Here is a 19,390-nt window from a genome sequence, read left to right on the forward strand (position 1 = left end):
TTTTTTTTTTTTTTTTAACTCTTTCTATATTTCATTTTGTAGTTGGGTCTTCTTGTACCCAATCATTCTAGCTAATTTAATCCAAATAACAACTGTAGGATCTATTTTTGTGGCCCAAGCCCAAAAGGTTTGGATTATGAGTCCAATGAACCCAGAACAATAAATTTGTAGAGAATGGGCGAAAGAGCTAGGCTGATTGTGGACTAAACAATAGTTAATTATGGTGTACAAGAAGAAACTGATATAAAAACACACTTCAAAGCTTTTCAATTTGATGTCCGAAGAGGAATATTATTGAATGAAAAATCAATACAACTCTCCCGAACCGTCTTCTTCTCCTCTAGAGGCTTTTCTTTATATATCATCCTCCCTCACCATCTTCATCGTCCACTTGTTCTTCATCTAAGGCTGCGTTTGAATCGGTGGTAAATGATTTCCGGAAATCATTTACCACCTGACCCAGTGTTTGGTAGAGGAGGAAAATTTTAATTTCCGGAAAATTACTTTCAGTTTGACCATTTTTACGCCTTTGACCCGGAAATGATTTTACGTTCTCATTTTACCTTCAAATCATTTCCGGAAATCGCTTATCACGCACAAAAGAGAGAAACAGCCGAGAGATCACGCACAAAAGAGAGAAACAACCGAGAGAGCCAGAGAAGTTGAGAGAGAACGATCGAACCCAAGCAACGAGCAACCCATCGACTCCAAGCAACGAGCTCCAGATCGACACCAGATCGACACCAGATCCCTCCGAGCTCGATCGAACCCATCGCCTTCACCTCGCCTTCACCCAGACCCACGACGAACCCAGACCCACGAGCAACCCATCGCCTTCACCCAGACCCAGACGACCCACGAGCACGACGACCCACGACCCACGAGCACGACGACCCACGAGCACGACGAACCCAGACCCACGAGCACGACGACCCACGAGCACGACGAACCCAGACCCACGAGCAACCATCGCCGATCCACGAACCAGACCCATCGCCGTTGTTTTTTTTTTTTTGATGAACTGGTTGTTGTTGTTGTTGTTGTTGTTGTTGTGTTGTTGTGTTGTTGTTGCCGCCGCCGCCGGAATCAATTTGTTGCTGCTGCTGTGTTGTTTTTGTTGCCGGAAAATAGTATTTTCCTAATTGAACCAAACACAAGAAAATATTTTCCACACCAATTTTCATAAAACACCCAAACACTTAAAAATATTTTCCTTTTTCGGAAAATAGCATTTCCGGAAAATACATATTTTCCGGAAAATATTTTACGGGAACCAAACGGACCCTAAGTGTCCACTTGAGTATGTGTCACATCAAATCTCTTCCTTAGTTTTTTGTGAGTGGTGGTAGCTAGATTGACACTGTTCAGGGGTCTTCTCCACATTAATGCGGCCAGAAAAGCAGATGCATTGCATTTAATGTGGTTGTAGCAGCTTTTTCCTTTAGATATTTCTCTATTCTTCTTATCTCCAGGCCTGTCCAAAACTTATCCAGATTGCTGAAGTCATTAATAAGATCATTCGAACCCTCCAGATATTTGCTTGAACAAGAATCTTTACATCCGAGGAGAATGATCTCTTCAGAACGCTGGTGCTCTCTTCAGACTAATCTTCTTCACTCCCAGGTATCTTTCTTTCATACGGACTCTTTCTCAACAATTTTCGCCTCTTCGGACACATAGTAACCTTCAAATAGGGCTTTGGGCTCAATACATAAGCTTGAGTTTCTACCCCCCACAACAACTATTCAACCCAAAAACTTAACCAAAAAAAAACTATTTTACCACCAAAAAAACAAAAAAATCATGTGTTATTAGAGAAGTTAAAGCTAAATTTTTTGCAACTACAGTAAACTGGTATAAATACCAATTGACTGTACCAAGTTGTTAAAAATAAAATACAATATTTTATTAATATTATATCTCTTTTTTCAATTAAAAAACTCAAATTTTCTCTCTTCCTTATTATTTTAATAAGTTATTTATATTATTTAAATGAAGTGATTAAAAAAAAAAAGAACATTTGATATTGAGTGTATTGTAAAGTGAGGTGATAAAATATATAAAGTAGCTTTTTGAGGTACTACAAGCAAAAATTTTTAACACCACCACTGAGAATGCTCTAACTTCAAAAAAAAAAAAAAATCCTAGTCAAGCCTAATATTAAAAAAAAAAAAAAACACTATTTTGTTTTTGTTTTTGTCTTTGTTAGTAGATAATTGCATCTTAATGTATTTAGAAATAACGATTTTATGTGTTTATAAATTTTTTAATACTATATGAACGTCTACATGGATGTATAATTTATTTTTTTTATTTTTTAATAATATGGCCCTGCTAGCTTAAAATTCCAGTCCGTCCCTGCAAGTTAGTGAAACCAAATCTTTAGGTGCTTAAAGTAGTGAGCGAGAGGTTCACGTCGTTCAATTTTTTTACCAAACTTTCTGTTTGGTGTAATAAAAACAAAGGTAAGTTAGCCTTAACAAATAAAAATGCATTTTTCTTTAAAAAAGAAAAGAAAAGAAAACCTAGCTATGAACTTTAATAATGACTAATGTCCAAAGAGTGAGAATAAAATTCCTTTTATATTAAAAAAATATAGACTAATTACATTTTAAGCGCTATTATTTAGGGATAAAACAAATTAAATCATATAATTTTAAAAATACAGTAACTAACTAAATAGAGTTTTTTTTTTAATATATATAAAAATTAACTAATTCCAACTATAAGTTTTAGTTGTAAAAAAAAAAAAAAAAAAAGTAAATAATTTGAGAGTTTAATTTATAGAAAAACAGCACCGCATGATATATATAATACTAATATTATGCCCGTGCAATACACGGCTTAATCAAAAATTATGTGTTAATTAAAGAATATAAGATAACATTTTCTAATTTAAGTAAAATTAAATAATAAAATAGATTCCTATATATATATATATATATATAAAATAGATAGAACAATTTATCATCAAATTATATCAAGACATACTTAATAATAAGCTAAAAATAAGATTGTTCTCTAAATCAAATTTGAGAGATGAAAGCAACATATCATCATTGGAACCCATGTCATATATGTGTAATTCATAGATGATATAAAATTAATAGAAAATCATATCTATTCATATTAAACATAAATGTGTAACAACATATCATCATTGGGTTCTTATCTAGTTCGGGACTACAAGGTCAGCATGCTGACCTTGTAGTCCCAACAAATAAGAAGAAGACTGATCATTAAAATTGATGACATGAGCTTTCTTGCCATGTCACCATACACATGTGACTTACTCTAATGTTGGTTTAAAAATCCATTAATGTTGAGAGCAAATTCAAATTTAAGATGGAAATGGACGGGTCATTGAAAATTTTTAGCAACTGAAAAATTTTCAAATTTGTTTTAAAGAATATGAAATACGTCTTGGGATCCTAGGTTCATTTTCTCTCAACCCTAAACTTACCGTCTCCAACTTCCCAGTCAACAGTGATGGCGATCTCAACACTGCCCCGCTCATCGCCGCAGGACTCCTCCACGTTTCCTCGTCTTGATGAAGAGTATGTTTTTCTCTCTCATTCTTTCATCTTGTTTCTTTGAGTACGAATTTGGGCAATCCAAACCTTCTAGATCTGAGAACCAGTGCATTGGATTTCAATTGCAGTTTCTTGTTCTTTTTGTTTCAAAATTTCATTTTGGTTCTTTTTTTTGTTCTAAAAATTTTATGTCTTTGGCCTGGTTGAACTGTTAAGTTTTTTAATTTTTATTTCTATTACCAATATGTGAATCCGAGCTTTGCCTTGAATGAGGTCTTTGTGAGAGCATTACTCCATTTTCCCCTATTTAAACGTGTTCATGTGTTTGATGATTTTGCATATAAGCTATTTGAGAAAATGTAACTTAATTATATCTATGGAACAGTCACTCAAATCTTTAATTTTAAATAGGTGCTTTGCAACAATACAAGAATCTAATAATATATATTTGGCTAGTTCTGAAGCATGTTATGGTATTATAATTTCCAAAAGCTATGGGATTTATAGGGTGTTTTGATACCACACCCAAATTTCATGTACAAGAGACTTGTGTAGTCTTTTGTTTCTACTATTGCAACAATAATTAGAGTGAAAAAGAAGAAGCAAGTATTTGCTCATTAGTTGGGTGTATCTCATTTTCACCTTTTGAGTCTTTCTTTGATGAGTCCATTTGAAGTGGGTCATTGCCATAGAAGCCAGCTTCATAATTTTTAGATATATTTATCATGTTTGTGTTTACTTCATTTCTATGGTTCTACTGATCATAATTTTTACTTCATTTGGTATCAGTGTTTGTAAGAAAATTTTGCTACATTACTTGGTTTGTTGGACTTTAGCTTTGAATTTGTGTGGTGGGGAGTGGCATTCTGAAATTGGTGCTCAATTACTATTTTTGGTTCAATGAAATTGATGTTCAATTATAAAACCCTGATACCAAATTTTAAGGATTGATTCTTTTGCATATTAGGCTTGCTCAAGTTTGTTATTTTGTGGTTTGCTTTTTTCCATTCCTTTGCTTCTAGAGCAATAGAATAAGCCAACTAATGAAACTATTCAAGGGCTTGGAAGGTCCTCTTGTGTTAGTCAAGAACTTGACTTACATGATTTTAATATTGAATGTGCTTAGCTATTGGTGTATTCAATTCTACTCAACCAAATTCAATACTTATAGCTTTGGTCATCTATTACAAGATGTAAAAGATGATACAAAGCCTTTTTGCAGTGTTGAGTTTAATCTTGTACCGAAGAAAGGCCATTCAAGTGCTTAATATTCTCGGCATGGTTATAGGTAGAGCCTTTGGACAAAAGTGGTTGGCATTTATCCATTTCAGATCGACAAAGCAATTGATCTTGAAGCACACTTTTGTTATTTTGTCCTTGTAATTAAATTATAAGTCTTGTAATATAAGTCTATATGTCAATAGAACCTTTGTTATTCAAATTATAAGTCTTGTAATATAAGTCAATATGTCAATAGAACCTTGTAATCAAATTATACTCTTATATCTTCTATGACATGATCAATAGTTGAGAATGATATTTGCATTTGTCACTAAATTGATTATTCAATTGTGTTTTCTACTAATTTTAATGGGAAAAAAATGTATGTAGTCTCTTACCATCTTTTTTACAAAATCAAAACTACCGTAATTGGCTTAATAAAATTTCAAAAGATAAAGTCACAAACATCATTAGAGAAATTGAAATATCATGAAAAGAATAACTACATTCTATCATATTCTCTTGGTTTGTACTATACGTACTTGTAATGGTTTTGTATAAATAAGCAAAGATGCTGAAGTGTCAAAATTGGACAATACAACATAATACTCAAATCTTTCTACCAGATTACTTGTTTCAAACTAAAAAGAAGTTAACATATATCAAATCTAAAACTTCAATAACTTCAAGATATGTGACCTCAGTCACCCATGAGTTTGAGAGTTAATTTTCTGTTTCCATCTTTATTAATTTGTTTCCTTTTAAATAGCATTCAGTGCACAACATATGTGCAATACAACTTATGATAAGCACCAACTATTAACATAACTTGATAATAACTATCTAGCAAACAACCAAATCCTATCCTTTACACTTCCAAAAGTCTAGGAAATAAGTTATTAATAATTTCTATCTTTAACTAATCAATCATATTGTTTAAGGAGACCAGTCAGACTTTAATCTTGGAACTTCATCACTTATCCATATCATCTTGTCATCCAAGCCAATAATGACAGCTCCTTCACATTCAACTTGTTGATCCTTATCTTCATCCTTGGCAAGTAGAGGCTCCCTCTACTCCAAGTTTGTCTAAAACATTGCAAAGAATCATTATGGTATTGTTCACCAAGAAAATATATCATATAACCACCTCAAGGTAATGTCTATCTAGTATCCACCATTGCATCATTAATTGTATTCAAAAGTTTATTAAAATGCACACTAGTTTGCTAACACAAAGGCTCGTCAATCTAATGATTCCCAATTTCTATCCTTATTTAATGAAACTTAATAGTAAAGCAAGCAACGTATAAGGCATAACATGAATGATTTATCCTATCAATTATTAACTTTAGGTGTGAAAATAAGATTTTGTTCATGGTAAGGATAACTTAAACTTTAAACAAAGTGAATGTTCAAAATGTGTGCAACACCCTTGAACGTTTAGACTCCTAATTTACAAATTACCAATTCGAGCTTATTATCAAACAATGTACATGCAGAAAATGAGAATAAGCTAAAATAGAATTGATAAGATACTCTAAACCAAATAAAACCACAACCACAGCAAAAATTAAATGGCAAAGATTAAGTGAAGAGAGATGCAAACACAAAGATAACATAGCGATGTGTTATCGAAAAGGAAACCGAAGTCCTCGGCATAAAACCTCTTTGCCGCCCTCCAAGCGGTCAATAATACACTAGAGAATCAAGTTAGGATACATGATTAGCAGAAGACCTTTCAAGCCTAATCTACCCAGTGTACCTAAGCCCTCCAAGCTTCTTACTCCAACAAAGTTGTGTCGAACCTTTGTCTTCTTTAGCTTACCAGATTTCGCTATAGCCCATAGCATCAACCAATATCAATTGGTCCCTTCCTAACTGCTTCCCAAGCACCAAAATGCATTCTCACAGATATAAGTATGCTGAGAAAAGGATTTGACTAATGTACCTCTCAAGGATGTAACAATAGAGAGGGTGAGAGTAGAGGAATTTGGAGAATCAAATTATGAAGATTGTGGATGAGTCAATCTTATTTTTCTCTAGGGTTTCTCTCTCAAAATTCTCTCTGGAAGCTCTCTACATTCTGTGGGTATAAGGGGTATTTATACTGATGTGTGTTTGGAATGCGAAAAGTCAGTTTTTCCCAAATAGAATAGTCTGGTGACTTGGCCTCGCGACTTAACTAAGTCGCAAGTCTAAGTCGCGAACTAACAGAATTGCCAAACTGGAAGTTTTGTCCTGTAGTGCTCTAGCTGGTGTGACTCTTCAGCTTCTCTGCATGCTTCACATGTGTGCCTCCTTTGGCGATTTGCAAACCGCGAGTTAGCCACGAGATCTAGTCGCGAGGCTCTGCTAAGTTGCACACTTTTGAGCTTTTCTTCACACTCTCTCACACACTACCCTTACATGATTCCCACCTAAATACAGAGTTTCTAAATGCTGAATTACAAGCAAATTGGCACGGAATAAAACCAACAAAATGGTTGATAAAATTCAACCTTACACAAGGTATAAGAGCTAATATAAAAATAGATAGAAGAAGTTCAAAAGATTTTTGCCTATCTAAATTTTCACTATAACTATTGAAGTTAGCAAACCATAATGCACACTTAACTTCATTTGATGGAATTTGATTCTCCCTTACTTTATTGTTGACATTCATTCCATGGGATTGTATTCTTTCATATTCCCTCAATTTCTCAGTAGCCAAATAGGGCACAGAGTAAAACTAAATTAAGAAATAGTTTCACAAGTCTTGGGAATCATGTTCGTAAGAAATATATTTCTTATTAGCTTACAAAACTAGTCCCCAATTGATGATATGACTAAACACCACTGCTTGTGCATAAGCAAAGTACAACTTAGAGCATGGTCATAGCACTAATCTTGATCTAATGCATATAGCATTGCACCTAAAATCTAGAAACTAAAAGTGACTTGCAAATCAAAGTAACATGTTTATGTATTGTTCACGAAACCCAAGAGTTCACATGATAATATGTCCAAGAATGAGTCTTGATGATTGAACTAAGCTTTTCTCATGGAAATAAACAAGTTTCATGAAAGGTATGAACCCAAATTCTTTAAAGATTGACAAAGTCTTTACATTGGGGCATTTTATCAAACACATGGAGTATAGAAGGAATGAACATAAGTTTTGATATCCATTGGCCATGAATTCCTAAATACCCAAAACAAAACTTATTCAAGAAACATCATCCATTATAGAATAACCATAATCGTGAAAGATATCTACATGGGTATCAAAGGAAAGCAAAAAGAAATAAAAACCATCAAGAACGCATATGGCAGAAAATTTCATTGGCTAGAAAATCCGGGAATTTCATATAACCAAAATAAAGGGAAAGTAGACTCACCCTATTCATTGCTTGAAAGGATATGTGATTGCTTGAATCTTGGAGCAAGCATTCTTATCCTTTGTTAGAGGAACAACTACCTCTTAGATTTAATAGTTTGGATTGCTCATCAAAGCATTTGAATATCCAGATTAGGAAGCAAGGGATTACAAGGAGGAAACGTGAAAGAGAGTGTGGCGATGATCAGGGTAGTGCCGAGTGAGAAGTTGGAGACAATGACCCAACTTCGGCAGAAAACGCATTTTATTTGGCATTGGGGAAGTGACCCAAGATACATAAAACAAATTTTGAAAAGGATTTTAGATACAAAATTTTCAGTACCCACCCATTCACATCTTAAATTTGAATTTGCTGTTTTGAATTTGCTTTCAACGGGTTTAACGAACGTTGGAGAATAATAAGTTGTAGTGGGGTGATGTGGCAAATAAGTTTAAGTCATCAATTTTGGTGATCTGTCTTCTTCTTATTGGTTGGGACTACAAGGTTAGCATGCTGACCTTGTAGTCCCGAACTAGCTAAGAATTTCCCCACCATCGGAACCCATGTCATAAACGTTTCATTCATTCATGTTTAAGCATATTTAATAATTGATTCTCAAACCATAATATAGAAATCATGTTTAAGCATATTTAATGATTGATTCTCAAACCATAACTATATAAATCAGATAAAACTTAATAAAATTAGGTTAAACAAAAGATAGAAGATACAAAAAACAATACATACCTGCAAGGTTGTAAGTAGTAGAAGAGAAGAATAGAGGAAAAAAAATCATATGGTGGGTATTTATAATTATTTGATATATATACACTCCATATTAAAGAAGTTGATATGAACAAAAAGTTTAATGTGAGTCTAATTTGTGGAGGTGTGAATTATAGGAGAAGAATATAAGAATGAATAAAAGATTATATCTATTTTTTTTTAAAGTCTAAAAAATATGAACTAAAGTTGTTGTTTTTGACGTGAATATAATTTATGTATTATTTTTTAGCCTTCTAGCAGCTAAAAGTAGATTAGAAGAGACTTCGTCTATTCGAATCTCCCCTCGTTAGTTTCAGTGGAGACAAGGTGTACCGTTGGGGAATAGTAACACTGACGGTCATGGCTAGCTCGTACCCCCTCCAGGTAACCAATAAACACAACTTTTTGGTAGTAGACTCATCTTTGTCCTACAATGTTATCATAGGAAGGCCTACACTCAATCATTAGAGAGCAGCCACTTCCATATATTGCCTGAAGGTGAAGTTCCCAACAGAACAGGGAACTGGGGAGATAAAAGGAGATCAGGTGCTAGCACGGGAATGTTACTAGGCAATCTTAGCATCAAAAGAAAACCATACATGGATGATTGAAGAAAAGACAACGAAAATTGCCAAGAAGCTAGAGACAATTGAATTGGTCAAGGGAGATCCAACAAAGACGACCCAAGTAGGGACGAGTCTAAACCCCCAGACAAAAGAAGAAATCATTAGCTTCTTGAGGAGTAACCTAAACGTATTCGCTTGGAGTCATGAAGATATGCCTGGCATACCAGCTAACATCATTCAACACTGTCTAAATGTGGATCCTGAGAAAAAGCTCGTCCAGTAGAGAAGAAGAGGTTTCACTTCTAAACGAAACAAAGCCATCATGGACAAGGTGAATAAGCTACTCGCTACCAACTTCATCAGAGAAGTATATTATCCTGAATGGATGGCCAACGTCGTCATGGTTAAAAAGGAAAATGGGAAATGGGAAATGGTGAATGTGCATCGACTTCACGGATTTGAATAGTGCCTGCCCGAAGGACAGCTTCCGGTTGCCCAGGATTGATTAGCTTGTGGACTCAACGACCAGGCACAAACTTCTTACCTTTATGGATGCCTTCTCCGGGTACAACCAAATACAACTGGCAAAGGAGGATCAAGAGAAAACCGCTTTCATCACTAGCTAGGGTCTCTACTACTACAAGGTCATGCCTTTCGATTTGAAAAATGCGGGAGCCACGTACCAGATATTGGTAAACCAGATGTTCAACAAGCAAATTGGGAGGAACATAGAAGTATATGTGGACGACATGCTTGTCAAGAGTAAAGAGGAGGAAAACCATCTAGACGATCTCAAGGAAATGTTTAACACACTCAGGCAATATAGTATGAAATTGAATCCAACCAAATGTACCTTTGGAGTCTCCTCTGAAAAATTCCTTGGGTTCATGGTATCATAAAGAGGAATAGAAGCAAATCCAGAAAAGGTGAGAGCCATCCTGGAGATGTTCTCTTCGAAGATGATCAAAGAAGTGTAATCTCTAACAGGAAGAGTGGCAGCCCTCAACAGGTTCATCTCTAAAGCAACAGACAAATGCCTTCCTTTCTTCAAAACCTTGAAACAGGCTTTCGTCTGGACAAACGAGTGTGAAGCAGCATTCCGAGAGCTAAAGCGTTATTTGAGCAACCCCCCACTCTTGAATTCGTCCAAGGAGAGAGAAAACATGTTCCTATACTTAGCCGTGTCTGCAACCGCAATGTGCGTAGTCTTGATCAGGGAAGAAAATAATACACAATGCTGTGTGTATTATGTCAGCCAAGCCTTCCAAGGAGCTGAAGCCCGATACCCACGAATAGAGAAGATCACCGTTACCCTAATGATGGTCTCCAGAAAGCTTTGTCCATACTTTCAGGCCAACCTGATCATAGCAATGACGGACTAACCCATTAAGAAAGTAATGAATAAACCTGAGGCTGCCGGACAAATGGTACAGTGGGCCATCAAGCTTAGTTTATTCGATATAGAATATCGACCCTGAACAGCCATAAAAGCTCAAGCGTTGGCAGATTTCATAGCAGAATTCACCTCCCCCGAGCATGAAAAGAATCAGAAGAAACTTTGGACAATCCATATGGACAGGTCATCCACGCAGAAGAAGGGCAGAGTGGGTGTTGTCATTAATTCCCTTGAGGGGGACATTTTGAAATATGGTGTTCAACTGAATTTTCTTGTGACCAACAACGAAGCAGAGTACGAGGCCATACTAATAGGGCTAAGGATAGCCCAAGTGCTTGGAGCAAAAAGGGCTTTGCTAAGGAATGATTCACAACTGGTCATAAGACAAGTCAAGGGAGATTTCAAAGCAAAGGAGACAAGGATGTAGAGATACCTCAAGTTGATGAACCAATTGGTAAGCAACGTTGATCAGGTAGAATTTGCTCAGGTCCTATGAAAGCAAAATGCAAAAGCTGACGAAGTAGCCAAGAGTGCGTCAGCAGATAATCAAGCAAGGATGACTGATTGGAAGTTGGAAGAGCAGAACTCTCCCAGCATTGAAGAATTTTAGACCTTTCCGGTGCACACAAGTGAGGGATGGACGAGCCCAATCCTATCATATCTTAAGGATGGACGATTGCCATCAAATCCTGATGCGGCCAAGAAGATCCAGAAACGAGCTGCCCGATTCACAGTGCTGCATGGCGAGCTTTATAAAAGAGGCTTCTCACAGCCTTACTCGAGGTGTGTAAAAGAAGAAGAAACCAAGTATATTCTGGAGGAGGTTCACAGGGGCATTTGAGGTGATCACATAGGAGCAAAGTTCCTCGTAAGAAAGATTGTGAGGGCAGGCTATTTTTGGCCCACTATACAACAAGACGTAACGGATTTTGTCAAGAAATGTGACAATTGCCAAAGGTATGGGAACGTCCAACGAGTCTCAAGAGAGAAGATGATGACCATATCCTCATCATGGCCATTTGCACAATAGGGAATTGACATGATAGGGCCTTTGCCACAAGGAAAGAAGCAAGTAAAATTTTTACTCATCGGTATTGACTACTTCATGAAGTGGGTGGAGGCAGAAGCACTATCCACGATCATAGAAGTAAAGGTACGAAGTTTTGTATGGAAAAATATTGCATGCAGGTTCGGGATCCCATAGACGATCATCTCGAATAATGGTCATCAGTTTGACGGTTAAGGATTCAGATCGTTTTGTTCAAGACTCGGCATCAAAAACAAGTATTCATCCCTAGGACATCGTTAAGCCAATGGACAGACATAAGTAACAAATCGAACATTGTTGAAGATCATCAAAGCCCAATTAGTGGGGGCAAAAGGAGCATGTCCCAAAGAATTACCGAGCGTTTTATAGGCTTACACAACCATAGCAAGGACCCCAACAAGAAAGATGCCCTTCAACCTGACATATGGCATAGAGGTAGTTATCCTTGTCGAGATAGGGCTCACCAACCTCAGGAAGGAGTTCTTTGATGAACGTAGCAACGACAACGAGTTGAAATTGAACCTGGATTGTTTGGATGAAGTCAGAAACCAAGCCTCTTAGAGAATGGCCAAGTACTAACAGAAGATGGTCGAGTACTACAACCAAAGGGTAAAGCTCAAAAGGTTCAACATCGGAGACCTCGTCCTGCAAAAAGTTATGCTTGCAACGAAGAATCCAGCACAAGGAAAATTAGGGCTAACATGGGAAGGACCATATAAAGTCATCCACTACTCTCGACATGGAAGTTATCATTTAGAAGACTTGGATGGGAACAAGTTGCCCTGTCCATGGAATGTTGAACATCTAAAAAGGTATTACAAGTAGAAACTGTAGCCTGTTTGTAAGCAATTAGTGATATCTAATGTTTCTTTCAAGCAGATCAATAAACTCCTTATTCAGCATTTAATACCTAATTTATATGCCTGACTTTTTCCCTTATGTCTGAACTCAATCGCCAACGGGATATCAAAATTCTCTACCAAGTTAAGACGATAAGATTCCTTAAATGGATGTATATCGTCCACATAAAAAAGAGACGATAAGATTCCTTAAATGTAAGTACATCATCCACATTAAAAAGAGTCGGGAAGTACATCGTCCACATTAAAAAGAGACGATAAGATTCCTTAAATGGATGTACATCGTCCACATTAAAAAGGGATGATAAGATTCCTTAAATGGATGTACATCGTTCACATAAAAAGAGACAATAAGATTCCTTAAATAGATATACATCATCCACATAAAAAAGAGACGATAAGATTCCTTAAATGGATGTACATCGTCCACATAAAAAAATGACAATAAGATTCCTTAAATGGATGTACATCACCCAATAAAACGATAAAGGATATAAGTCATGTCAATGGTTTCTTGAGTGGACGTACGGAAAAAAATATTTCCAAGTCCCAAGAAGGACGAAGAGCTGGTGCCAACAAAAATATTGCCAAGTCCCAAGAAGGACGAAGAGCATGTTCCAATAAAAAATTTTCTAAGTCCCAAGAAGGAGAAAGAACATGCCCCAACAAAGAAAAGCAAGACAAAAAATATAAACCATTCACAAATCATATGAAGGAAATAAACACACACACACACACACACACACACACACACACACATATAGAGAGAGAGAGAGAAAGAAAGGTTATAAATTGTTCAATAGCCCCAAAACGCACAAGGCATCCAAAAAGCAGTAAAGTGTTCAACAACCCTAAAACATGCGAGACAAAAAAAAGAAAAAAAGAAGAAGCTAAGATGGAGGGGTATCGTCCTTTTTTTCAGTAGTCGGCAGCAGTAGCCTAGGCAACTTGTGCCGCCTCGTCCGCTTCAATCTCTTTGTCTATTGCCTCAGAGTCTAAATCCTTTAGATCAGTTTGAGGGTCGTGCTTCACTAAATACCTCATCAACCTTTAAAGTACCAGCCAAATAGAACTGCATTATACTCGTCCGTGAGTTGGAAAGCGTGGACGGCCTTGGCAACAACATTCTTCATTTTCTGGTTGGCAGCGACGATCTGCTCGTCCTTCTGCTTCACCAACAATTTCTCAGCATTCAGCTGCTCAGTTAAGGCCTGGATCTTTTCTTTAGACAAGTTGTTGGCATCCATGGCCTCTATTAGATCCTTCCTAAGGCTAATAGCTTCTGCCTCCACCGCTTCAACCTTGGAATTGGCCACCATAGCTTTCTCCTCACTCATTAGGTACTGGGAGGTGATGTGCATCGTCTCCCCCAACACCTAGCAATCACAATCACACAAAGAACCAAGATCAGCTAAGGACAGAAGAAAGAAGAAATAAAATAGAGAATCAATAAATTACCTAGACGAGCTTATGCACGTGACGGTTCACCATCTCGTGGGAGGGCACAATAGAAATTTCCTTTAAATCCTCAAGTGTTACGACCTCATTTGCCCGAGCCATGGCCGTCCAAGTATCCACCCAAATGCTGGCCCCCACTTTCTCCTTCCCTTTATCTCTAGTCTTGCGCTTCTTGGTACGGGGAGTGACCTCCTCGACAGAAATGCTAGGGGAAGCAGCACGTCCCTCATCCAGAGTAGGAGTGGACGATCCTTTTTCTATCGCCACTTTCTCCTTTTCCCTTTCTACAACCCTCAAACTCTGTGTATCGATGCTCTAGAGGGGCTCGTTCTTCTTTGCCTAAATTTTGGCATACAACTCCTAGTTAAACTTGGTCGTCATTTCTGCAAAAAAGAAAAACAGAATTAAAGTCAGAAAAAGAAGGCAAAAGGAGGAAAAGATGATCCATTTTCCAAGTATCAGGATGACTCACGCTTCCTTTCTTCCTAATCAATGGCACTGAGGACGTAGAGGGAAGGGTCTAGCCCCAAATAGTGACAAGCCAAAGTTCATGGATCAACCAGGTCGTCAAAATCTTCAATAGTGCTTGCGTACTCAACAGCCTAACAAACACGCTCATCGAACCTACTCTTAAGATCAGAACGTTCTTTCACTAAAAAGCAGAAGAGTACATAAGGTTAGAATGGACAAATAATACAAATAGTAGATTAAAAACAAAAAGAGGAAAAACATGTCATGGGAGGCAAACGCACCAAGCTGAGGGGTCTCCCACTAACGCAGCAGCCTAGGGACGTCCCCTCAAAAGTCGTCAGATAGAGTCTCCCAACCATCACCCGACATGAAGAAATACCTAGACTTCTAATAACGGAAGGACAACGGGAGGTTGGCAGCGAGATGAGACTTTCTATCCCAAGGCAAAAGTTCATAATACCCAAACTCTTTGGACTCTTTTAAGCGGTAGAGGTGGATGAACTCATTAAACGTGATCATATCCCCGTCAGCTATGGTCGTCCAAATCACCATACAGCTTATGATGATTCTTTAAGAATCGGCATAAGCTGGCCCGGAGCTATGTTTCGGTGATGAAGAAGCTCCATTATGAATGGGTGGATGGGAAATTTAAGGCCGTAAAAAAACAAAACCTCATAAAAGCAAACCTCACCATGAGCGAAGGTACAAGCCTTTTCACCCTTCCTAGGGAGACGAACTCTGGTTTCTTCAGGGAATTGGAACCTATCACTGAATCTAATAAAGGTATCTACTTTCAAAGAACACTTTTCCTTAAGGGTGTGAAAGGTTTGAGGAGTAGCAAAGATGGAAGGGTGAGAGGATAAAGGTATGGAAGATGGCACGGAGGTAGTCGTATCTGTCTCAGCTCCACCCGTGCCAACACCAGATGACAAACCAATCTCTAAATCACTTGATCTAACCTCAGACCCCATAATTTCCCTCCTTAAAAGCCCACGCACAGACTTAAAGCAAGCTAAAGATTGGCACAACAATGGGTACAGATTACCCAACACCAAACCAAGGCTATTATCACCTAGAACAAAATCTCCAATATGTAGGTGTGGGTCACTAGAACAGTCTAAAAGTGCAAATAATTGGTACCTAAAAGATTCTATCAGCCTCCCTAAATGAGCAAAAAAGAAGGCGATGGAAGGAGAAGTGTGCCTAATTTTAGAATAGTCAACCATTAAGGAGAACAATGCAACTCTAAAAAGGAAATAGGAGCACAAAGAATGGAAAAGCAGTAAAACTACAAAAGAAAAATGGTGTAAATAAGGGGTGTGCCTGAAAAAAGGGAAGGAACTGAGGAGTCAGAAAGCAAAACGCACGAAGGAGGAAGGAATAGCGATGAAGTCAGAAAAAAATAAACATAGGGAAAAATGAAGAAGTGAAAGGAGAAAGGTAGAGAGTTAAAAAGGTTTGCCTCAAAAGGCACGAAAAAGCTAAAAGGTTTCGCCGGAAACGAGACCCTTTAGCCGGTTAGAGTGTGACACGTGCCACGCCACCACGGAGCAATTAATACGAGGAGTAGAACCCCAAGCGCCACAACCGCTAAAAAAAAAAAACCCTCTATATTCCTGTGATTGTCACAAGGATGGACGAACTCGAAATGGGGGGAAGGGGGGGGGGGCAGCTGATAGCCCTGATTATATACTCGTTCGTAGAGAGGACCATGGATGGGGTAACGTCCATCTTTGTCCATATCATAATACCCGCTAGACGAAGATGAGGCCATTCACTCACAATCAATGACTAAGTATTATATGACAATAAAGAGCTTCCATGTCGTTGAATAGATATCTTATCATTAACACCCCACAGGGGCGTTACAGATACCACATTGAAGCCACAATTAAAGCACCACCAACAACTAGAAGAAAGGAATAAGTGCACATATATATATATACACACCAACACCTCAAGACCTGAAAAGGTACTTATACTCTAGCTATTATATTCTAGTACTGAATTTCCTTTCTTTTAGCTATTTTGACTTTATCATCAGAGGCTTTGTGGCAAACACCACACCGGTGACCTACTATTATTCTGTTTTCCATTTACCTTCTCAGGATCTTGTTGGTTGTGGACGACTTCCTTCTAGACGATTATTCTAACTGACGATTTCAATGTCATCAGTGTAGTAATTAAAAAATAAAAAAGTTGAAAAATGAGGATTAGATGGATTAGATGAAGAATTTGGATTGATAATCAAATTAAGATTTTTAAGTTAAAAAAAGGATTAGATGAAGAATTTTTTTTTTTTTTTTGAAAGCCAAACCAGCATAATTTCATTCATTCAAGTTCAACATATCAAAGTACAATTCATCCACCACTGGAGGCGGAGTGTCTTCCAGCCAATACAAGTCCTCCGAAACATTTTTAGCAAACCTCGCAAGGGCATGGGCCACCATATTTCCTTCCCTTCTAATACTACTTACGTAGACATTGTGCATCCCATTCATAAGACACTTAACATCATCTATAATTATGCCCAGCACAGCCCGGTTTGGGATAGATGAGCCAATATTCTGCATAACGTACGCATTGTCCCCTTCAATTATCAGCTCCAGAAAACCCGCATCAATTGAGAATTCGAGTGCTTTTCTGCAAGCTAATGCTTCTGCTTCATCACTAGTGGTCACTGGCGGTCCCTTTGCTGCCATGGCAGCCATCACCTCACCTCTGTAATTACGGATCACTGCACCAACACCCGTACAGTTCTGCTCATCAAAGATAGCCGCATCGAAGTTAAGCTTGAAGCACGATTGTGGTGGTGGCTGCCAGATGGTTCTCCCTGTTGTTGTTGCATCAATAACAAGTTTCCCCTGTGCTTGCTGGTAGTCCCTTAGGTAGTCGCTAGCTCTTTTGTTGAGCCATTTTGGATCCTTAAAGCTTCCCCCATATAAAACCGTATTTCTCTGGTTCCATATGAACCAAGCTTGGACAAAAAACAGTTCAACCTCTAGGGACTCAAGTTTGTCGAACAAAGTCTCAAAGAGCTTAACGACATTACCGTTGCTGCTTGGTATCTTTTGGAGTCTAGGCACGCATCCAGCCCAAACGTCTTGAGCAGCCCCACACTCCCACAAGACATGTGCTTCAGTCTCAGGTTCTCTCCCACAGCACTGACATAGATCATCATCAATAATTTTCCTTTTTGCTAAATTCACACGGGTTGGTAAAATTTCCTGACAAGCGCGCCAACCAAACAACTTAATTTTGTTCGGCACTCCTAGCTTCCAAATCTTCTTCCATACTTGTCTTCCTGCTGGACCCGTGGAGCATTCAGTCCAATCTGGTTCCCTTGCAATCTGTCTTGCTACTTGATACCCCGACTTACATGAGTATGCCCCATCCTTGCTATGCAGCCAAATAATGGCATCAGGAACAGACCTACGGCTCAATGGAATTTTGCAAATAGCCTCAGCATCAACTTTATGGAATTTGGCATAGATGAGGTCCCGGTTCCACCAAAAAAGGTCCTGGTCAATCAGATCCGCAACACACCAATCCTCATCCTCCATCATGGTTGGAAAAAGTATTTTGTTTGTGGGGTGGTTTGGTATCCATTTATCCTCTGCTCCTCTAATATTTAGTCCATCACCCACCCTCCAACAGCACCCCGATTTTAGGATAGGCATAGCTGCCACAATACTTCTCCATGTGTAGGAGCAGTTTGGTGAAATAGCCGCATCAAGGAAATTGCATCGAGGAAAGTATCTAGCCTTAAGACATTTGAATAATAGTGAGTCTTGATCTTGTATTAGTCTCCACCCTTGCTTAGCAAGCATAGCAAGGTTAAAACTTCTCAAATCTCTAAACCCCATACCCCCATCTTTCTTTGGCTTTGATAAAAAATCCCAGCTCCGCCAATGTATTTTCCTCTCATTGCCCACTTGACCCCACCAAAATTTTGCACACAAAGCATTAAGATCATCACAAAGCGTCAAAGGTAAGAGAAATACCCCCATCGTGTATGTGGGGATTGATTGAGCCACTGCCTTGATTAGCACTTCCTTACCCGCTTTAGATAACATCATCCCCTTCCACCCTTGCAATTTTTTCCAAACCCTATCCTTAAGGAAAGAGAAGGTTTGGTACTTTGCCTGTCCAATCAAGAGAAGATTAGATGAAGAATTTGGATTGATAATCAAATTAAGATTTTTATCAACTTAGAAATTATAGGAGGAGAATATAAGAGAAAAAAAAATTATATCTATTATTTAAAAAATTTATAAAAAATTCTGTAATTTAGTGTAGCCACTTGACTTTAAAAAATCTATAAAAAATTTTGCAAATTAGTATGTGTTTGGATTTGCGTTTCTGGTTTATGCATTTACGTTATTTATTTATTTATTGAGAAGCAGTTTCATGTGGGAGTTTGTCTGTCAGTGAGTCCCGTGCACTGTTCACAGGGCCCACAAACCTCTTTTTTCAATAAAATTTTTATTAAAAATGAGTTTCACGGCACTATTCACATATTTAAAAAATTATTTTACTACAATTTTTTCAATTTTCAATAAAATAAGTATCCAAATAGACTCTTAATGAAATCACTTGTTGCAACCAAGCTTCTAAACTCAATTTTTATTACATGGTATATAAAATTTTTATTATTATTATTTTTTAAGAAAAACGACTTGCAGCAATATTTTATTAACTGTGGCACTGTTT

The 19,390-nt window shown here is 37.7% G+C and overlaps 1 long non-coding RNA gene across 1 annotated transcript; it reads left to right on the forward strand.

Annotated features, from left to right (window-relative positions):
* Positions 1–3,176: 3,176 nt before the first annotated feature.
* LOC112039423 (uncharacterized) lies at positions 3,177–5,070 on the forward strand. Its single transcript, XR_002885996.2, has 2 exons — positions 3,177–3,557; positions 4,705–5,070. It is a non-coding gene; the product is annotated as an uncharacterized LOC112039423 (long non-coding RNA).
* The last annotated feature ends 14,320 nt before the right edge of the window (positions 5,071–19,390 follow it).

Source organism: Quercus suber, unplaced genomic scaffold, assembly GCF_002906115.3.
Source record: "Quercus suber isolate HL8 unplaced genomic scaffold, Cork oak 2.0 scaffold_542, whole genome shotgun sequence".
Taxonomy (NCBI): Eukaryota; Viridiplantae; Streptophyta; class Magnoliopsida; order Fagales; family Fagaceae; genus Quercus; species Quercus suber.